We start from the raw sequence: 8,066 nt of genomic DNA, 5'->3' as shown, positions 1-8,066 counted from the left end.
TAAAAACGCAACTGAAACACATACAAAAAATGTGTGCATTGTGTGGGGAAGGTGCTGTGATTGATCAAATGTGTCAAAAGTGGTTGACGAAATTTCTTGGTACTGTTGACATTTTGGCCAAATAATTCTTTGTTGTCAGGCTGTCCATGTATTGGAAGATGTTTAGCAGCATCCCTGGCCTCTCCCCACCAGCAGCCATTAGCAGGAGAGAGCCAACATACGCAAAATATCCAAATCAATAAAGTTAGTGGTGAAAGTGAAAAATGCATCTTTTATTTTACAGAAGAAACCATATGGACTTTTTGGCCAACCCAATAACTTGCTTTTATTACTCTGTTAAAATATCAGTTTGGGTGCTAACAGGTCCCAAAGTAACAATGGCTCAGACAAGACAGAAGTTTAATTGTCTCTTTCACGTAGGTCTCACCAGGAGCTGTCCAGGGCTGGTAAAGCAGCTCACCTTTGTCCGGGCCCCAGACTGCTGCTTGCTCAGTGCTCCGCCTTGCCTAAGGGGTACCCTATTCCACCCACCTTGTCAGAGAAGAAACAATGTGACTTCTGCATTCCAGCAGGGAAGAAAGGAAATGGAGGGTCCATCTGGCTTATTAAGGGCACAACCTGAAAGTTGTATTCACATTCCAAGGCCAGAATGTGGTTACGTGGTCATATCTACTTGCAAAGGAGGCCAGGAAGTGTAATATTGTTGTTATTGTTGTTTTATTATTTTGTTTTGCTTTTTAAGAGAGAGGGGAAAGGAGGGAGAAAGAGAGGGAGAGAAATATCAATGTGCATAATCTTTATTCTGATCACATGCCTGGTTACAATTCAGGGAGGAAGGGGAGAATGGATACTGGAAAGCAAATAGTGATTGCTGCCCAAGTCAGCAGAAGAACTGGGTTTCAAACCCAGCAATTTGGCTTTTACTGTTGTCTAAGAAAACTGAATGAGTTCAGGAGTTGGTAGGGTCTCTTTGATCCCTCCCAACAGTTTCTTTTAATATTCTACTTTGAGTATACACACACAAAACATATAGCCTATAATTCTTCTAGTGTAAGAGTTTTTAGATATGGTTGTCCATTGATGGGGAACCAGGTAATGTTTCATATCATCCTTTCCTTATAGACTTTCAATTTTTTCTTTTTCTTTTTTCTTTTGTCCTTTCTCCCTCCCTTCCTCCCTCCCTTGGTAAGGTGCCCAATGCCTCATGCTTTATGATGCTAAATGAGTCATGCCATGATCAGTTTTAACAGTTTTCTCTGCCACCAGACTGTACAATTGGGCTTGGAAATTGCTGTTCACCAATGTAATTACCCAATCTTTCATGAACAAGTGGGGAAAGCTAGGGCAACCTTTGAGAGTGCTTCAAAAGTACTGTAAGAAAACATTCAAAGCCAGTATGAAACTTCACTAATTTGCCTCAATTTGATAATTTCTATTAAAAGACCCATTTTATCTCATTCATTGCCAAGTGCTCTACTTTAGCTCAGTAGGGCACCCTCCTACTCAGGGACCTTCATACTGGCCATGTATGTGCAACGTTCCCGATGCCTCTTTTCCTGATGCTTTCCTCTCGCTCTCACTGCTACAGAAGCAATTTTGTTTGAACCTCTGAAGACACTTGAGACACGTTTCACAAAACTAATTTTAAGTATGTATTAATTCAATTGAGCATTCCTGGCGTGGCTCTTTCAGCTGTGCAGAATGCCACAGCAATGAGGGAATTGTTTGTTTCAGAGCAGGAGATGCCAATGTGATGACAGGCATTTTTTTTAAGGCATGTAGCTGCGGGCTGTTAAATCTGCATTTCCTGACATTCATAACGGTCTGTTAGCCACTGGACGTGAGTAGAAAGTTAGTTAATAACTCTTACTTTTCATAGTGTGTTTAACAATGCCACATGCTTTTAAATAATTATGTCATCAAGTCTGAACAATACCTCTGAGATCGGTAGGGACAGACTGGCAACATGAGAACATCCTAAACGTCATTCTCACAAGACAAAGTCCTACTGCCTGTACTTGATAACTTGGGTACTCCTAGTAAGTAAGGAGCATACTTAATGTAGGTGTAACTTAGGCACACTTAAATTATATTATCTTTGACTCTTTTGTTTTTAAAAGATTTAAAAAATTATCTATTGATTTTTTAGAGAAAGAGAAACAGCTATTTGGGGTTCCAGTTATTTATGCATTCATTGGTTGCTTCTTACATGTGCCCTGACAGGGAATTGAACCTGCAACCTTGGCATATCAGGACAGCACTCTAATTAAATGAGCTACCTAGCCAAAGAAACTATACTATTTTCAACGAACATTCGTTGAGCTTCTCCTATGAGCCAGGGTGTTACAAGATGTTGGGGAGCTACAGATGAACAAGAGACTATTGCTTCCTTCAAGGAACTCTGTCTGCTGGTGCGGACAGGGGAGGGAGATGTGAGCACCACTATCTATCATCAGATGCTAAAAGTGCCATAGCCCTGGCTGTGGCTAAGTGGATTGAGCATCGGCCTATGAACCGAAAGGTCACTGGTTCAATTCCTGGTCAGGGCACATGCCTGGGTTATGGGCCAGGTCCCCAGTTGGGGTCTGCAAGAGGCAACCAGTTGATGTTTCTCTCACACATCAATATTTCTCTCCCTCTCTTTCCTTCCTCCCCTCTCTCTAAAAATAAAATAAATAAATCTTTAAAAATGCCATAATCAATGTCTTCTGGTGTAAGGGGAAAGTTTCAGAGACTGTAGAAGATAGTTGTGCTGAGCCTTGAAGTGTAAGCAGGATTTGGCCTGGCAGGAACATGCAGAGAGTGGACATCACTGAGTGGTAATAGCATGTAGGAGGGATAGAGGCATGGGCTACTCAGAGAACTGAGGGAAGGGTGTGGCTAGACCAGAGCGTGGGTGACCAGAGCATGGGTAGGGGAGGAGGGGTACCTTCAGTTAGGTGGATGGTGGAGGGCTTTGTTTGCTGCACTAAAGTTTTTGAATCCTTTAGCCAAACCAGGAAGGTAGGAAAGAGTAGGTCTAGTTGGATGTGAGTTCAGACTCCAAGGGCTTATTGACTTGGGGAAGTTACTTCACCGTCATCTGCAAAATGGGGGTAACACTCATACTTGTGGGTTAGCTTTGAATGATAATGAGCTAGTGAGTGGAAAGTACCTAATACAGTGTCTGGAACACAGCAAGTATTCACTAGCTATTACCTACACCTTGCTAATATTTCTTTACCTTTTCTGAATCAGATTCCTTTGAGAATGGATGAAGCTTCTTCCTACACACAGCATTTCGTGTATAATTCAATGGGGTTCACAGACCCCCCAACCCCCACACTGGATGCCAAGTTAAGAACCCTACTGTAAGATAGGGAATTATCTGAAGTTTTAAGGCAGAAGAGTGTTAAGACCAGATTTGACTTTTATGGGGGAGGGCAGAATCTGGACACTGGGGACAGAAACGATCTGTGGTTCTCAAATCTGACTACACATTATAGTCATCTTCTTCAGCTTTACTCCCCAGATATTCTGATTTAATTGGCCTGGGGTAAGGCCAGGCATCAGGATTAAAAACCTTCCAGGTGATTCTAATGTATAGCCAGCTTTGAGAACCACTGAATTAGGTTCAGTGTTAGTCAGCTGGAGAGAGGAGAATAGCAGTAGAGTAGGAATGGAAAGAAGGCAGCAAGGATGGAAAGGAAAAAAGAGGAAAGACCTGTCAGCCCCAAGAAAGAAGACACCTACTAAGAAGGGTTCCTGGTGACTACTGTGCTCAAATGTAACAATGGCCTAGAAGCCATTTCCAAACAGGGGACTCAAGCAAACCATGCTTCAGGGAGAAGCCTGCACTAAGCTGCCTGCCACTCACACTGAACTGCCTGTGCACACTGCATTCCTGCCAGCTGAGCCAGTTCTTATAAAGGGGTTCCTGAGTCATATTTCAATCAATGGGACTGAGTCTTACTCCATCCCATTGGAGCTGTACTGACCAATCAGAGCAACTCCATTCTGCCCAATCAGGGCAGTGCTATTTGTACCAATCAAACTGTGAGGATTTGGAGTCCTCATCTGCATGAGGACAGCCTAATCAGGGAAGGTACTTTTGACTATATAAGTAAGCTCCCCTGTGCTTTGGGGTGGGCACTTTCCCTTTCCTCTGAACTGTAAGGATTATGTTCAGGGGATGATGTTCAGAGCAGCACAGACAGCACAGGCAGAGTGGGCTGGACCAGAGCAGAGCCCAGCAGAGCTGTCTGCTGGAGAGGGCCGCCTCACAGCCGTGCTGTCTCCCAATTGACTGTAACTCAATTGCGCTGTCTCACAACCTTGCTGTTCTACAATCATGCTGTATCACAGTTGAGTTGTTTGCTCTGAATAGTTTCCTTCTTCACCCACCCTGAATTGGGGATTATTCTTGGTGTTGAATTAGCACCAAGGACCATTGATTGACAGGTTCCAGAAACATCTTGGAGATAGAATCAGTAAGTCTGTGTAACTTATTAGATGTGGTGAGAGAAGAGGGCGTGAGGTCATCCCATTCACCCAGACAGAAGGGGGGAAGGAGATACTTACATTTTTTTACTTACTGCTTTTTCTTTAATATGTAGGAGGCAAGAATTGGGAAGAAAAAAGGTTTATTCAATGAACATATACTTAATACAGACAGTCCTGACTTACACTGGTTTGACTTACAACTTTTCCTCTTTACAATGGTGTGGAAGCAATATGCATAATAAATTACATGAGATAATCAATACTGTATTATAAAGTTGGCTTCGTGTTGAATGACTTTGCCCAACTGTAGGCTAATGTAAGTGCTCTGAGCCTGTTTAAGGTAAGCTAAGCTATGGTATTTGCCAGGTTAGGTATAGTAAATGCATTTTTAACTGATGGTATTTTCTGCATACAATGTGTTTATTGGTACATCCAATAATAAATCATATCCAATCATAAATCAAGGAGCATCTGTATCCATTTATTAAGTGCAAACTGTGGGTTTAGATTTACTTTGGACACTTTTGAAATGACTGCAGAACATGCAAATGTCACATAGGCAGCTGCAAAATACCAGTGCAAGTAGTCATTGGTCGCTGGTTCATGGCCAGGTGGTTGTAGAAGGATGTGGATGAGGTTGTTCGGGAGGACAGAGGAGACAAGGCCACCAATTATGGCACTCAGAAGGTCAGGGACTCCTGAGGCAACACTGAGGAAGAGAAAAGCATTGGTGTGGGATGGTGAGGACCATGAGAGAAGGAGGCAAAAGTTTCGAGAAGGAGTAGGTGGGTGGCCATTGTGTAAAATACAACAGAGAGGTAGTCTGAGGTGAGGACCTAGAGGAGCAGGCTCCGAGCTTGATACTTAGGAGGTGGCCATGGCTTTGGAGACAGTGGCAGGGACAGAAGCCAAATTCCAGAGGGTGCAGACAAGAAGAAAGTGAGGAAGCATGAGCATTGGTGTAGGAAGTTTGGGGCAAAAGCATTGAAAACAGTAGCTGCATGGAAGGAAGGGTGGAGAATCAGAGCTTTTCTTTTCGGTTGGAGTGGCGTTATTGTAGTCTGAGGGGAAGGAGCCAGGCTGGAGGAAACCATCAAAAATACAAATGAGGGAGGAGACAGCCCCTGGAGCCAGGGCTCACGAACTCTGGGAGAAGAATTGTTGTGGGGTAACAGTAGGGATATTGTTTCTTTTAGGTAAAAGAAAAGGAGTTTCTAGAATGGTAAAGTCCTTCTGTCTGAGAAGCCATCCGAGGTCATTTCTGTACCCCTAGGCAGCTTCCTACCTATACTATATTCTCCTTTCCAATTCCAAGTCCCAGAAATCAATCTGTTTCTTTCCCTTCTCAAATGCTGCCACCATGCCTGGCCTTGAGGCTGGCTCGAGAGTGAGCTGCAGTAACTGAGATTCCCACCTTCCTCACAGTTCCAAAAGAAAAGTAAGGGCCTTTCTTTGGCAGTTGATGGTTAGTCACCATGTGGGGAGAAAGCAGCTGAAGTTACAAGAGTTACAGATTCCATGCCCTGACCAGTGTGGCTCAGTCAGTTGGCCATCATCCTGCAAAGCAAAAGGTCACTGGAGAGGTCACAGGAGAGGCAACGGCTGGATGTTGTTTCTCTCCCTCTTTTTCTCCTCCCCTTCCCCTCTCTCTAAAAGTAAATAAATAAAATCTTTAAAGAAAGACTTATAGATTCTCACAGTTCTTCGGTAACTTCCTCTGGTTCCCTTTTCCTTTTCAAGAGGGTGCCCCCCTCTGCCCTCTGCATCCCTTGCATGGCTCTCGCTTTCAGGCGCTTTCTGGCCATTCCCTCCTTCCTCCTGCTACCAGTGGCGCTCAGTCTCCTGGTTGTCCTGCCCGCTGACTCCCCTGCTCTTCTTGACCTCTAGATGTTGGGTGTCCAGGGCTCTGTCCCATGCTCTTCTCGTCCCCAAATACACCCTCTCCACGGGTCATCTCACCCAGTCCCATCACTTTAACTCTTATCTCTGCTGATAGAAGAAATACCTAAACCTATAGAGAGTTTTTACGAGTTTATTTGACCCAAACTGATTACAATGGCAAGGTCTCAAAGGCTCTGGAGGATAACAGTTTTGCAGTTTTGTTTATGCATTTGAAATTAAGGAGGGAATGCAAGAGGGGAGAAAACGAGGCAGGATTGGATTACAGGATAAATGATATATGCTCTCTAGGGTGGTTATGACTTTAAGGGGTATATCTTCTGGTATTTCAAAGGTGTGTTAACCTAGATGCATAAGAACAATGGAGAGGGCTGGCTTAAAACCCTTTCACTGAAGAAGTTATAGGCCTGGGGCTGGACTACCCACCATGACCTTCACAGGTAGGAATTTATGATCAGATCACCCTGTGAGGTTACTTTCCACGGAGCCCCCTTTTCATCCATATCTCTATGCTGAGGTCTCCCCAGTTCTGACCTCTCATTCCAACACCTCAACTTGTGACTGGCATGTCCATGTGAACATCTCATAGGCCTCCGAATCTTAACATGCCCCAATTTTCTTCTCCATTTGCCCCTCCCTCTATTTCAACTCTCAACACATGCCAGTAATTGTTCCTCAGCTGCTTAACCGAAACCTGAGTCGTTCTTGATTCTCTGTTTCACTTGTCTTCCAAACACAATCCATTAGCAAATCCTTTGACTCTACTTCTAAAATACAGGGTCTGGCACAAATAACACCTCTTTTTATTACAAAATATTTCATTAGAAAGTCATAAGCATGTAATTCTGTAACATAACAACATCATACTCAAGCACACCATATGACACTATAAGTGAAATATTCAAGTTAGAGCTATCAATTATTACACCCATATTATTACCCTACCAACCACACTCAAACAGGCCTTACCTCTGCCAGACTCTGTATATTGACATCTGTCCATATCCTCCATCTCCAGTCTAGCCAGTGCTACTCAGAAAGTGGTTCGCAGCCCTGGCTGGTGTGGCTCAGTGGATTGAGCACCAGTCTGCGAACCAAAGGGTCACACATTCAATTCCCAGTCAGGCACACGCGTGGGTTGCAGGCCAGGTCCCCAGCAGTGTGTGCATGAGAGGCAACCACACATTGATTGATGTTTCTCTCCCTCTCTTTCTCCCTCCCTTCCCCTCTGTTTAAAGATAAATAAAATCTTCTGGGGGGGGGGGCAGTTTGCAGAGCAGCAGCAGCAGCATCACCTGGGAGCTTGTTTAAAATGCAAAAATCTGTGCTTGTTTCAGCAACACATACTAAAATTGGAACAATACAGGGAAGATTAGCATGGCCCCAGCACAAGGATGACATGCAAATCTGAGAAACGTTCCATATTTTTTAAATGGTGTTAGGAGAACTGGACTGGTACATGCAAAGAAAAGAAAGTAGACCACCACCAACTTATATCCTACACCAAAATAAACTCAAAATGGATAAAGGGCTTAAGTATAAGTCGTGATACCATAAAAGTCCTAGCGGAAAACACAGGCAATAAAATTTTGGACATCCTACACAGCAATATTTTTACTGATACATCTCCTAGGGCAAGGGAAATAAAGTGAAAAATAAACAAATGGGATTACCTCAAATTAAAG

At 43.6% G+C, this 8,066-nt stretch overlaps 1 non-coding gene across 1 annotated transcript; it reads left to right on the top strand.

The window, feature by feature from the left end:
* The first annotated feature begins 7,705 nt into the window (after positions 1-7,705).
* LOC119040417 (U6 spliceosomal RNA) lies at positions 7,706-7,810 on the top strand. The gene has a single exon (XR_005080858.2). It is a non-coding gene; the product is annotated as a U6 spliceosomal RNA (small nuclear RNA).
* Positions 7,811-8,066: the final 256 nt, after the last annotated feature.

This window comes from Artibeus jamaicensis, unplaced genomic scaffold, assembly GCF_021234435.1.
Source record: "Artibeus jamaicensis isolate MK-2021 breed Jamaican fruit bat unplaced genomic scaffold, CSHL_Jam_final scaffold_916, whole genome shotgun sequence".
Lineage (NCBI taxonomy): Eukaryota > Metazoa > Chordata > Mammalia > Chiroptera > Phyllostomidae > Artibeus > Artibeus jamaicensis.
This window is presented reverse-complemented; position numbering and strand designations above follow the sequence as displayed.